This window comes from Harpegnathos saltator, unplaced genomic scaffold (assembly GCF_003227715.2).
Source record: "Harpegnathos saltator strain DR-91 unplaced genomic scaffold, Hsal_v8.6 scaffold467, whole genome shotgun sequence".
NCBI lineage: Eukaryota > Metazoa > Arthropoda > Insecta > Hymenoptera > Formicidae > Harpegnathos > Harpegnathos saltator.
The window spans coordinates 1315206-1329072 of NW_020230280.1; the positions used below are offsets into that span (position 1 = coordinate 1315206).

At 52.4% G+C, this 13867-nt stretch overlaps 1 protein-coding gene across 2 annotated transcripts in view; it reads left to right on the top strand.

The window, feature by feature from the left end:
• The first annotated feature begins 8302 nt into the window (after positions 1-8302).
• The window catches only part of SERCA (ATPase sarcoplasmic/endoplasmic reticulum Ca2+ transporting SERCA), a 49410-nt gene continuing 43845 nt past the window's right edge, over positions 8303-13867 (top strand). The window contains exon 1 of one of the 2 annotated variants that reach the window (XM_011144150.2): positions 8303-8623. The gene's annotated coding sequence lies outside the window, so the exon portion shown is untranslated. Of the gene's footprint in view, positions 8624-11125; positions 11323-13867 lie in introns of those variants that run through there. The other variant, XM_011144151.3, reaches the window with a different exon arrangement.

The window sequence follows — 13867 nt, forward strand, 5'->3', positions numbered from 1 at the left end:
CAGAGCAGAGCAGAGCAGAGCAGAGCAGAGCAGAGCAGAGCAGAGCAGAGCAGAGCAAGAAGGGGCAGGGCAGGGCAGGTAACGAAGGCGCGGCGGCGGGCGCGCGAAGAGACGCGGACGTAGCTAGCCGGCCGTGTTTATAATTAGCTCAATGTTACTCGTTCAAGATTTTACATAAGTAGGACCGATCTCCGCGCGAGAGGAGAGTTAACCCTGAAAGCGCCGTTGTGCGTCGTCGGACGTATTTGCGGCAGCCGCGAGTACGCCCGGCGATCTCCCCTTCGATCGATCTCCGCGCGAGATTTGGAACTCGGCCTGGACTTGGTCCGGACTTTGCCTGGAACGTCGGTTTCAGGTCTACACTCCGCTTTCGTTTCTACATTTACTTACGGTCACCGTATTCATGAAGCTGTGTTTCCTTCTCTCTCTTTATCGTGGAAGTTTCCTTCCCATTCGTCTAAAGTCGAGCACGAGTCGATCCTCGACTGACTTCTCGACTGGGTTCTTCAGCTTGACGCCCTCCTTGACTGATAAAGACTCGAGCCTCGATGAGATTCATCCCCGATCGCTTCTCGGGCTTCTCGGGCGCGTTTCCTCCTTGTTTTTCACCGTGCGAGCAATTGGCACCGGACGGGTCAGTCACCCGCCGATAGAGGCTCGCTAGAAGCCGCGCTCTCGTTCACCGCTGATCGTTCATTTCGTTGCGAGCGAGCGAGAAATCATCGACGTCATGTACGCGATGATAGCTAGCATCACTATCGACGTCTACGTTCGCGGAGCGAACGTTCTTCATTCGCGCTCTCGTCGCTCTCGTCGCTCTCGGTGCAGACCGTGCGAGCTTGACAGACGCGGCTGACCGTGTCGGAGGCTTCCTACCGGAAGGAATGTCACGTACGTCACGAGGCAAAGACCCGTATAGTGAATCACATATAAATAAGACCGCACTCTCCGAAGCGGAGTCCGAAGCGGACTTTCAATCCGCTCGCCCGTAGGTACACGCTGCGAGACGCTTTTAACTCTCATCTGGATAGACGGACGGCTTTCACGCCGGGCTGCTCCGCAAGTTCGCGCGTATTTTTCAGGGCTCTTGAGACGAAATCAGCGCGACACGGTTTGTCGCCGTCACATCGGAAATGCTTTTGTCCTGTTTGTGAGTTGTGTCGTTTGTTAAAAGTAACTGTTATCTATTTCTCACAATCACGCATGCTCGAGCAAAACGGCGGACGATATCGTTCGATATCAAGATGCGCATCGGCGAATTTTATTCGCTGCTCAGCAAATTGGAGTGTACTATATTATGCTGCAGTGTAGAAATGACAGAGACCAGTCGAAGATCCATGAATCCAACTCGTCGTGAGTGGAAAAGTTTAATACCTCGTCGCAGCGCGGTCGGACACATCGGCGCTTGTTAGACGCGCGGCTCGCAGAAGCGCGTGGAACGAATTACGGAGACGAGGAAAGAGAAAGAGAGGCGAGATGTGTAAAGCATATCGAGCATTTACCACGAGCGAGTACCTCGCTGATTCTCAAACATTCCCACGTCGATATTTCTCGGGGAAAATTTAGCAGGCTACGCCGTCAACGCCGAACTTACATTTCTCAACGCGACATTCAGCGGGAGATCGTATTAATGAAAGAGTACGTTCAAGAGATAGAACGCTTAGCGGATTTCGAGTATTCCGTGTACATTATGGAAATTTACATCCTCGCAGCGTTGACGGCGAGTAAACGCATCGAGCGATAGAGATGAGACAGCGGTGCGACTCGAGAAAGCACGCTGCGAATCCGAGTGTTATAGTTATTTGGACGCGCGTAAGCGTGCAATTGGCTGAAGCTCTCCTTACGATGTTTCTTGTCGTCTTCAGTCGCGTCATTTAATTCGTTCAACGTCATTCGACACGTCGTTTGTACGTAGTTCATGACGTGAAGTTCGAGAAGTGATTCAAGAAGCGTAAGCGTGTAAAGAAAACTTCAGCCAATTACACGCCGATGCGTGTATCAAAATAACACGCTCGGATTTGCGCTGCATTAGCGAGAACAAACAAAGCGAGAGAGGCAAAGCTGAGGTTGTCTGTCAACGTTCAACCGAAGACCGGAGACGAGCTTCAGATTTCCTCCAGTGTCAACGATTCTCAACTCTGTACAATGTTACACGATCGTTTCGGACAAGTTGACAAATTTATCGAGTGTACGAGATTTTGATGTACGAATCTGGAGAAGTAGACGGATATACCGGCGAGATATACTGGCGAATTTTTGCGGCACATTTCAAGTGAAAAATCGCAATACAATTTATCATTGACCCAGTAACTAACTTCGTACACGTCACTTTTCCATCCTCGCTGAACTTACGTAAAGTCTCGCCGATTCCGTCCTTCGCGAACTGTCGCAGCGGTAATTTCCCGAGGCTGATGACGTCGTTAGACGCTGAAGGCGCCTTCAGCGGCAACAGAGCGCTTCTGTTCGGCAATGGGCAGAGAGGAGGGGACACGGTGAGAGCTGCTCTTTGATGATATCTTGTAAATTTCGACAAACGCCGCCTTCCGCCGGCGATGATGTAAAGTCACCGCGGCGACTCTTCCTCTGGGAATCAATTTTTGACGAAATATGGAGGAGGCTCGTTTAGCGTCGGCCGTCGTGCGACACTTTGGAGAAGATCGGCATGCAACCGGCTGCATGTCCGGCGTGCGACGCCACGCTCGGAGGCCTCTGCCTCTGCGGGACGTCGCAGCGCTGCCGATGCCTGTAATTAACGTGAAAGTTACCGCAAAGAGGCAACGTGCATTAATTTGCATCGCGAAGAGATCATGGGTCGGCTTCGGACCTTGTCGACGATAATGATTGATTGAGTATGCACGTCGCATTTTTTCAGCGATAAATTACGCGAAGACCGCCCCCGCCCGTCGATGACGACCCCCGATTCTTATCTGAATCGGTTGGGCGTGCCGCGAAGCAAGTGAAATTTCTCTCTGCGAGCGAGGCGCTCGCGGTGGCGATTACTCGCCCGCGCGTGCCTGAAGTCGAATGTTTGGTCGCGCGCGACTAGTCGCGTTTCATCGGTCCGCCTCGGTATTAAGGATTTATTTTCGGATATATTGCGATAGATGACGATGTTGATCGCCCGTTCCGTCCGTTCCGGGTGGTCTCGTCGCACGGCTGTTTAGCACTTCATTTATTAAAATCGTTATAAATAAATACGATTCTCTTTGTCGGCGGCGACGCGCGCGCCCGCAATGTTTTGCAGTTCTCTATTTAGATTTCGGCTCTGTATTTAGATCCGGGCGATCCGCTCTCTGAAATTCGGTTTAATGTCGAATAAAACTCACCGTAACATATGTTCGCTCCGTAACAACAATTACAAACCTTTTCCTCTTTCTCTCTCTCTCTCTCTCTCTCTCTCTCTCTCTCGCTCTCTCTCTCTCTCTCTCGACGGTGTCGAAGTCCATCGCGGGTGCCATCCGCTCCTTCTTCTTTTCCTCCCGAAATCGCTCGACTTATCGATACGCGGCGTGAGTCATCAATTCGGAATTCATCCCGCGCTGATACTTCCGTCATGATACCGCTCTCTCTCAGAATAGCAGATTGCACTTGCAAGACTTGCGTGTAGCCGGCTTCTCTTCCGGGTTGATGGATCTAAGATCTGCGAGGCACATCGCCGGGGCGAAAGCGAAGGAGCGTCTCTCCGACGTAACGACGCTCCGCTAACATCGCTATAACGCGGCCCGCGTTTTACGTAAGACTTTGAGTTTTGGCTAAGAATAACGGCGCGCTTTGAACCGCCGGTCAGACTGAGCGACGAAGTAACAACGTCTATTTTGGCTTGCTATAATGAGAGAACGCTGATAGCGCGCGGACGTTTCATGGGGGACGACCGTCGCGTCGTCGGACAGCTCGGTCTCTCTCTCTCTCTCTCTCTCTCGAAAATCTCAAAGTCGAGACGGTGCTTCATCGTCGTGTTGCAAATTCAAGGGGAGCTGTCTGTCAGCTCACGGCGGCTCTCGCTCACGACGCTCGCTCTCGTTGTGTAGTCGCGCTGCGCGATGAGCGTATATTTACTTAATCGTAATGGATACTTGCGTCTCGGGACCGGCAAGAGTACAATCTCTCATTCAGGGTGGCTCAGCGTTTCCCTCATGGGACGGTAAAGCGTCTCGCGCTTTACACGTGGTGTAAGCACGTGTAAAAGTTTTAATACCGGGCGAAAAACCGAGCGCTGCACTTCCTTCTGGTTCTCCGCTGTAAAACGTTCTCATTAGCGAGGCGTGATCATCTCGTGGAGGAAAAGTGGCACAGTTTCTCCAAAAGGATGGACAATCGGGATGCAACTGAGACTGAGAGAGTGATTATCGTTATTTGTATTTATTATTGTTTCGTCGTGTAACACATAATGAGCAAATGCAACGGGCCAGTTAGTTTGTGTAGCGAAATTTGATGCCGATGCACTTGGTGGTCGTACACTCGGCGGGGAATATTGGGGAAACAGTAAGCTTTTCCAGAACGCCGTTACCGAAACGTAATCACCGATACCGCACGTCCATTGATGTATTGAAAATAAACGCATTCGACGGGCCGACTTTCGCGATAAAACGTGTACTGCACCGACATGTTTATCCAGCGCGCAGACCGCTCGTGGTTTCATCTTTGAAGTATATTGCGACGAGGAGGTTTTCCTGGAAAACGTCCGTCTTTATGACACGCTTTTTCGCACTTATCTCGGGTGTCCTGAACGATCTATTCTCATCGTCTCGTTTCGCAACGGGAGTCTCGAGAACTTGGCGTGTGAGTCATCGTGCATCTCTTTTCTCATCGCGGGACGATTAATTACGAGTTTCATTATTAATCACTTGGAGTCAAGCGCGCACGCGCACAGATATAACAAAAGCCCCGCGCGTCCTGTTATCAATAATCACATCTTCTCTCGATTAATATACAGCTCCACCCAACATCGCGTCAGAATCGCGACTTCAATCAAGTCCGCGATTTATGAAATGGCTTCTTCTCGCAGGGATGAATTTATTAACACATCATCATAGTTGGAAAAAGGTTAAACTGCAAAATATTCGTCCTTTCGCTGTTTCAAGTACATCATCGAAGCGTCAGTGGAGCGACGAAAGTGTGCAGTTTTTTAAGCTGAGCCGCAGCTGATCGTGGCACAACCAGCGAAGGGTTTCCACCTCGAAATTGGGACACCCTATAGCATACTCTGCCTCGTCACACTACGGCGCATCTCGAACAAATTCGCGCATGCAATCCCGGCACGGTGTGCGCGAGATAACCCGGGGGAGGACTTGGCAAATTCGACAAGGCGTGCGCGCGGCGCGCGCGAGTGATATCTCACGCAGCCACTCGTACATTAAATGCATTTAGAATACTAGAAACGGGCCGTTGACCCGACTCTTTCTCCCGCACCCTCTTTCACGTGCTACGAAGTGCGCTTATACTTGGAACGTTCGTCGCCCGCGCCGCAGGGAGGATCAAACGTTTTCCCTTCGCTCGCGCGCGCTCAACGAGCGTGGTTACTTACAAGTAACACTACCCAACTGTCACTCACCGATTCCAATGAAATTTGGCGTGCACGTAGAACATTGAGAAATATTGAACACGTGTTTTTTTATATCGGCTGACAACGCAGGTTTTAAGGGTGGAAATCACCCCTTGATCCGTGAACATGAAAGCACTATTTCAACCCTTTGTTACATATTACATGTGATTTCCGTCAAACTTGTCTTCCATTGAACTAGCCCAGTAAAGGGGTCTTTAAGGTCGCTGATTACGAATCTGGAGATGGAATTACAAAATTCAAGATGGCGGACCGAAATTGTAAAAAGGTGGCTGATTCAAACCAATTTTGGTATCTGGAGGTTTCGGGGGCTTCTAATTACGAATCTGAAGTTGGAAGTCGAAATATAATTCGTTTGTCGCACTTTATTATTATTATTATTATTATTATTATTATTACTGTAATGTGTTTTACTTGTGAGATTTTTAAGGAGGTTTATTGTAAACTCCCAAGGATATTAATTATATAAATTTTCTGGACGTTAAGATTAACGTTTTGAATTAAAACATTAATAGATCTTTTGCAGTTCAAGTCCAGAATTTAAATAAATAATATGAATAAATATGTAAATAAATAGAATATAAATAAATGAATAAATATAAGGCATAAGAGATCAAGATATCTATATCTTATCAAGATATGTCAGAATATCATTACATATTCCCTGACGATTAATAATCTGGATACTGACGGATAATAATCTTTTGGAAGACCAACTTCCTAATCTGAAACAAACTGACGCGACAGGTCAATTTTGAATACCGATTTATTGTTAAATTCAATAAATGTAATTGCCTGAGGCAATATCCTCCTTCACTGGTACAATTTCGATTTGTCATATTGCGTCATATTTCATATTCCGCCATCTAGAATTTTGTAATTATATCTCCAGATTCGTAATTAGAGGTCCCATAAACCTTCAGATACCAAAATTGGTTTGAATTAGTCATCTTTCAATAATTTCGGTCCGCCATCTTAAATTTTGTAATTTTATCTCCAGATTCGTAATCAGCGACCTTAAAAACCCCTTACTGACTAGTTCAATGGAAGACAGGTTTGACGGAAATCACATGTAATATGTACAAAGAGTTGAAATAGTGCTTTCATGTTCACGGATCAAGGGGTGATTTCCATCTTTAAAACCTGCGTTGTCAGCCGATATAAAAAAACACGTGTTCAATATTTTTCTACGTGCACGCCAAATTTCATTGGAATCGGTGAGCGACTACAGTTGGGTAGTGTTACTTGTCAGACACGGAACCACGAAGTACCGCGATCATCGTCACCGCGAGCCAGTGCGAGCGCGCCTCACTAGATGCGATTTCGAACTTCGCACTGGTACGAGAGAGTGGAAACAGGCAAGAATCGGCTGAAGATCGTCACTTCGGGAAACTTCGGTTTCCCGAACGCACTGCTGATTCTCTATGATTTTCTTGCCGATGACTCGCAAGCTCGGATAATTTCACACGCTGATTGGGACGTCGTGAAAAATGTCGATCGCGTTAACGGGGAAACGGAAGACGAAATGTTCGAGGAGGGCGAATTTCCCAGCGAGGTACAGGGACGCTCCTGCGTTGAATTATCTCCGGGGTTGTACCCGATATCGCATTTGGATATCCGCCAGTCGGCTATTTTCGCTCGTGTAGAAAACGCGCGCCTTGTATAATTCTAATAAGAATAATGCCGCGAGCGCGGTCGCGCCGAAGTTACGTATTTATAGATCGCGTCTAAGCGCGCGATCTCTCTCGCTCGCGGATGCCCGAGGGGGACATTCCATCGTTCTGGCAATTTTTGTCGCGACCTTACGAGGCTATTTATAAAATTCCGGCCGAAACGGGATAATACGGGATCGTCGCAGCGAGGGATTTGGACCGCTGCCGGCGGCTGTCAGGACCTTCCGGGCGCAGAAGCGTACTTGAAAAAATTCACGCCACCCCACTTGTTGATGTCTCCAGGAGAATTCCCCTCCTCCACCGATAATCCGGAAATAATTGACAAATCTGGATCCCACCTAGCGGAAAAACAAATCGACGCGCAATCTCCTCGACAGCGAGGTAAAAGAAACATGAGCGGAGGGCAACATCTGAGGCTGAGCAAGCCCTCGAGACCGTCTCGGGCGCTCAAGCTGTTCTCTCTAAACGCGAGTAAAAATTGACAAAACTGAGTTGCGCAGCAACCCGAAGGAGAAAAAGCGCGCGATTACTCACGCGCTCTACCGCGGTAACTACTCACTTCCCTCGCCCCGCTTGTTCTCTCCCGTCCACTTATTCTAAAGCAAGGTGTTTTACTACCCTTGGGAGAAACAGGCTTGCCACTCATCATCCCCAACAAGCCCTCTTCGCGCGATCTATCCAAGCGCTTGGGACAGCCTCGAATAACCAGCGCGAGGTTCCACCTCGTCCTCATCGACCACGGGGTGTGCTCTGGTGGCGGGTACCAGGCGGGGAAGAATCATTATTCTCCTCCTTCCGGACGAGGTCGTGCTCCCTCGAAATCCAAAATGCGCGGTCTCCGCGAGCGGCGCTTGGCTCGTACCGGCCGCGTCTCCCCTCGTCTTGAACCCGAGCTCTCTGCCTCCCCCTTGGCTCTTCGGATTCGAAGGTTAAACGCAAAAAAACGACGACGACATCTGCGACGGTCGCCGGGACCACTGGCTTCCGGCCAGACTTTGGCTTTCGTCGTCCGGCCACCAGGTAGCGACGCTTACGGACTATTTAAGCGAATTTCGCGGCCGCTCGGCGCTTCGTTTTGTGCGGCAGCGCAGGCGTTGCTCCTTGGCGTTTGAATGTTTGTTTGTTTCGCTTCCCTTTCGCCGTCGCGCACACGACCCTCCACGTCGTAAAGGTCCTCCCCAGTCGAGAGCGGCGCGCACGACGTACGACGACGATGCGCACCGACGAGTAGAAGCTAAGAGCGGAGCGGATCGAGAAACAGGAGACGAGGAAACGCAGCCGAGCCGGCGGTGTGAACACGTTTACCGGGGGCGGTCCATGCCCCCCCGCCTCGCCCCGCATCAGCTCCGAGTGAAAGAGTTGAAGAGTTGAAGAGAACGGACGCGCACCGGTAAGTCCACTCGCGCGGCTATGAGGGGTGCAGTTGGCATAGTGCTCGTGTCGTGTGACACCAAGCGCGGTTCAGTGACGACGCAGCATCCGTCCTTCCGGCCGGGAGATGGGGAGGCGGAAGTGTAGTGACAGACAAGCCCAGAAGGATTAGCCGTGAAGGACTCATTTGTGACGGATGGCACGAGACGAGCGGCCGAGTTGGCGTGAATATAATCGGCCCGCTCGCGAAGAGACGTCGAGATCGCTTCGCCACGTATAAGTGGAGCCTCTCGGCTCGCCGAGCCGCTCTCGCTCTCGCGGGATTTCACACCCCTGGTGTGAATGCTGCCGCCGCGGCCGTGGTCGCAGGTCACCCGGAATCGCGGACACCCGGACGCCGGCACTGCCGGCGTGCCTGTGATTGAAATCAGGGAATCAGCCTCGTCGAGAGATTCAGAGTGCCGAGACTCGGTCGCGCGCGCGGGAATGCTCGACCGAGAGCGAGAGAGGCGTCACTTCCGCGCTCGTCGCCTCTCTGCTCCTGCTCCTGCTCCTGCGCGGTGAATTTCCCGGGGTTTCCGTCGCCATTCGCCATTCGCCATTCGCCGCACGCCGTGCGAAATTCCGCCGAGAACGCGGCCGCGGCGGCAACGAGCGACTGTTGTCGCGTCACGTCGTCGGTGGAGTCGCGATTAGTCCGAAATCCGCCCGCCGCCGAGCGTGAGAGCCGCGTTCCGACGAAAGTGCGAGAGCCGCTAATTGCCGGGCGCGCGAATCAGACGGCGGTCGAGAGGATCGCATCGGCAAAATTGCATCGTGCTGCGCGAGCACGCGCGTTGTCTGTCACGCGCCGAGAAACGCCATTGAATTTCTCATGTCGGACAAGACGGAGGGGAGCGCCCCTGAGATGCTGCCGCAAAATAACCGGCGCACATCGGTGCCGACGAATCCTCGGTACATTCCGTCGTATTAACGTACCCGCAATTTCGCTGTGTTGTGCAATGCGCGCGCGCGCGCGCGCGCGCGGTTGCATAATAAGCGCGCTCTCGCAAGGCTAATCGCGCGACGGATCGCGCCCGCGTGCCTCTCTCGTTTCGCGCGAAATGGGAATATTAATTCGACGCGGCACGTTGGGAGCGTCACGAATAGCTCGGCAATAAAAGCTCCGCGGCCGATGAAGACGCCGTTGAGATCGTCGTCGACGTCCTCGATCGCGCGCGAATTCAACTCGCGACTTCGCACCCCGTCGAAGTGTAGCTCTCTCCGCTTCTCCCCCCCCTCCTCTCTCTCTCTCTCTCTCTCTCTCTCTCTCTCTCGTCGCGTATTACGCGACCTATAATAACTAGAGCCAAGAATTCATTTTAGTTTTTGTAGGTCACCACTACGCGCGTCGACGCGCGCGCCAGCGCGAAGCGATTTTCGCGGACCAAGAAATTATCTCTGAGGCGCGACGTCGCGTAATCCGCGCGATCTTAAACTATAATTAAATCCGGCGCTATAGGACACCAGCCAGCCGCTGATGACGAGCTGAATATACGAGCAGAAAGGACACGTACGATGCAGGAGATCTACGCATTGATGAGAAAGCGCGCTTGAGCGAACGCGCGACTTAATTATCATTAAATCCGCCGCTGAGCGGATTGTAACTTTCGACACTTGAAGAGCTCGTCGGGATTAACGCTCCCCCCGATATACGCAGGCGTGGACAGGTTCCTCCCTGTCCTTTTCTCTTTCGCTTTTATCTTAGCGTCAGTTCTTCGCCGCTGCTCCGATCACTCCTGGCTGTCTGTCATGCGACGCTATTTTTAAAAGATCCCAAAGGCGTGCTGTTGTCTTTGGCGACGAGCGATTCCGTGTCGTGCGAGGAAATGCGTATTAATGCGTGCACCGTCCGAGCGCGGAACGATCAGTAATCGCCCATATGGCGTCACGTCACACACAATGGCATCACACGGAGAGACATTCACGTTACCGCGCTATTAATATTACTGGAAACGGCCCGTCGGACGCCGACGAATCGAGTCAGCAAATGCATCCCGTTGATCCATCAAATAATCGCGACGTCGCACGAGAGAGAGAGAGAGAGAGAGAGCCGTGGGACAATCGCGCCGATTAAATCCGCTCCGGCCGTCGGAACGCTGCCTTCAGAACGCGGACAACTTGACTAATCGCACCCGCTCGTGATCGCAGGGACAAACGAAACGCGACCGCGTGGTAGTTCTCGCGTAAGCGTCGATCTCCGCGCACGAGAAGGAGGAGGAAAAAAGAAGAAACACCGAGAAATCCGAGCGTCGAGACGAGCCGAGAGAGCGAAGGACCATCCATCCCCCCTCCCCCCTCCCCCCGAGGTCGGCGTGGTCCTCGCGCGGAAGGACGCGCGGTGCGGCGGGCGCCTCGCCTCCGCGAGCGGAGAGATCGCGGCAGCCGAGCGTCTCTGCCAAAATAATTAGGAAGTCGTCGTCGAAGACGTGCTAAAAACGTCCGCTCGGGCGAGCGTGCGCGCGCGATTTGGCCGGCTAGTCGCGTCCCGGGCGCTCGAGCGAGCTGGTCGTCCGGACAGAGTCCTCGGGAGTCCGCAGCGGAGTGTGGTACCGCAGTACCGCGCGACCGGTCGCCGAGCCCGTACCGCGCGGCGTGTCCTTCCAGGCCGAACTGATGCGAGCGGTTGCGCTCCGCCGTCGAGAGGAACAGTCAGCCGCGCGCCAGCGTCCGCAGAGGGTTAGTTCTCTTCGCAGGAGTCGAGAGCCCGGAAGCGCAGAGCTCCGTCTCTTCCCGGAGGAGGAGCGGAAACAAGCGGGCCCGTCTCGTTCGCGGTGTAGCGCTTGCGATACTAGTTGGAGGGAATCCGCGACGGCGACGACGTAGTCATGCGCGTTGGTGGCACCCTGTAGTGAGGCACCCGACGAAGCCCTTCGACGCCCTGAAATCGCTCGCGCCGCTCGATTCGCCGACGTACGCCGTGGCGACGTGGTCGTGGTGCTTCCCGATGAAAGTAGCCCAAGTCCCCCGAGATCGTTCTCGTTCGCGGCGACCAATTTCAGCGCCGACGAGAGAAATCGCGCCGGATCGGACGCGATATCGCGCGGGCCGGAAACTCTTCGCTTTGCGCTCACTTCGGGTGCCACTCGGTGTGCCCCGGTCCCCGGGTGTGAATGAATACGCGGCTTCCGCGGGAGTTGGATATGACGTGTGCGATTAACCACTTGTCGGCGTTTTTATTCCACGCGGGATTATTCCACGCGCCAGCCGCGTTTTCTCTCTTTTCCCCCCTTTTTTCTCTTCGCCTCGAGTTTTCCATCTGACGCGGGAACTTGGCGCCCGATGATTGTAGAGCGTGTCGAGAGAGAGGAAGAGAGAGAGAGAGAGAGAGAGAGAGAGAGAGAGAGAGAGGGAGAAAGAGGGGGGAGGGATGAGACACGACGAGCTGTGCTTAATTAAACGCGTTCGTTTCGGCGGGCTCTTCTCCGTTACCGAACGCGTTACCTCGATTTATCGAATTAGCGCAAATAGCTAATGCCCGGCAGTTGCATTTTCTTTTTGGTGTTTTCGTCTGTAGTTTGATTATCTTCCAGCACGCACTCGTGCCTGAAAATTGTCGCTAGAATTGCTTAATTACTCGCATTAATTAATTACTCGCATCTCGTTGGGCTCCTTTCGAGTCAAGCTGACGATTGCAAGGAGATGCCGCGAACATTGTAGATGCACGCACCTAGCGATTTGTTAACAATTAACAGGCGTGTTAATTAACCAGCGTGTACATTGGTTTCCTTGGTTGTGCGAGTCAGTGTTACGGTGCTTTAATTTAAAACTCTAGACCTCAGAGTCGCAGATCGTTGGTCGGAAAGATATATTTAAGGTAAAGGGAAGGATTTTTCGCGCACACACACACACACACACACACACATACACGTACGCCGTATTATCCGCGTGATTAACCGCTCGAATAATACGAAAGTCCAAAGGATACCTAGAAAACATTTAAACGACGTCCGAAATGTCCGGCATCTTTTAGACGCATTTTAGACATCATTCTGGAGGCTTGCCAGCGTGTTAGCAAGATTCTCAAGCGCTCTTCATTCCGAGCTGAGTCTCGCTAGCTCGAATTTGCAAGTTGCCGCGGAAAGTAAACGCCCGATGATTATAGAGACCGGTAGACGGGATATCGCGAGAGTTATGGACGTGTAACCAGCACATGGTCGTACAAACGTCCCGTGGGAGCTACGAATCCCCGGGACGGAGGAATTTCGCGAAGTGTCGGAGCGGCGAGGCACCGCTTCGAGATCGGCCTTATATAATGCGAGTGATTCGCGACGGCCATCGAACGGCAGAGAGAGAGAGAGAGAGAGAGAGAGAGAGAGAGAGAGAGGGAGAGAGACAGATAAGACACGATACGCTTCGCTGCAAGTTTCGAAGATGCCGCGACAAGCTCGAGTCGTTGAAATCGAACGGTAACCTTGGCTCGCGTGTAAGATTCCTATACGGTACCTTTGAACTTGACGCGAATTTTAAGATCGAGCCGCATTGATCTTGAACGTGCGCGACGATCGAGCGAGGCAGCGACAGTGACCCCGCGGGGAGGAGGGGTTCGGAGCTCGACATTAGCGCCGCAGAAGTGCAGTACGATCGCATTTTCGATAGTGAGAAGCTCACCTTCCGCTCGCGTGTCATATGCGGCGTTATTTATACGATACAGCGTGTCATGAATCGTCGGTCACGCTTCTATTTCAATTTATTTATTCAAATGTTATCGATTGACATGCCGCCTTGATCGCGCGCGCGCGCATCAGACGATGATTTTGCAAACGGCAAATGCGCAAACGCGCAGTCAGATGAACATTTCGCTCGGCCAGACAGTGAAACATTTAAACAATCTGTCTGCCTCTCTCGCTCGTCCGCGGCCAGCTAGATGACGTCGCGGTGGCATGCGTAAGAGATTCGAAATAGATAAAAAAAAAATAGCCGGAATTTATTTTCAGAAATTTCGCGCGTGTTATTCCGATTCCCGGCGATGTCCGCTCGTGCGCGCCTTACTGTTGCGAATCGCGAAGAACATCGAGACGCGTCGAAGGGGAAAGGTTGTTCGGCGAAAAGATTAAGACTCGAAGCCGCGTCTTACCATTCTCCCTTCGTCGTCATCGTCCTCGGTCAACACACGAACAGTCGGCGGCGCGACGTCGCGGTTACGTAAGAACAACACGCCGCGCGGAGCCGCCGCCGCCGCCGCCGCCGCCGCCGCCGCCGCTGGTCCTGCCGGCGCGCGATC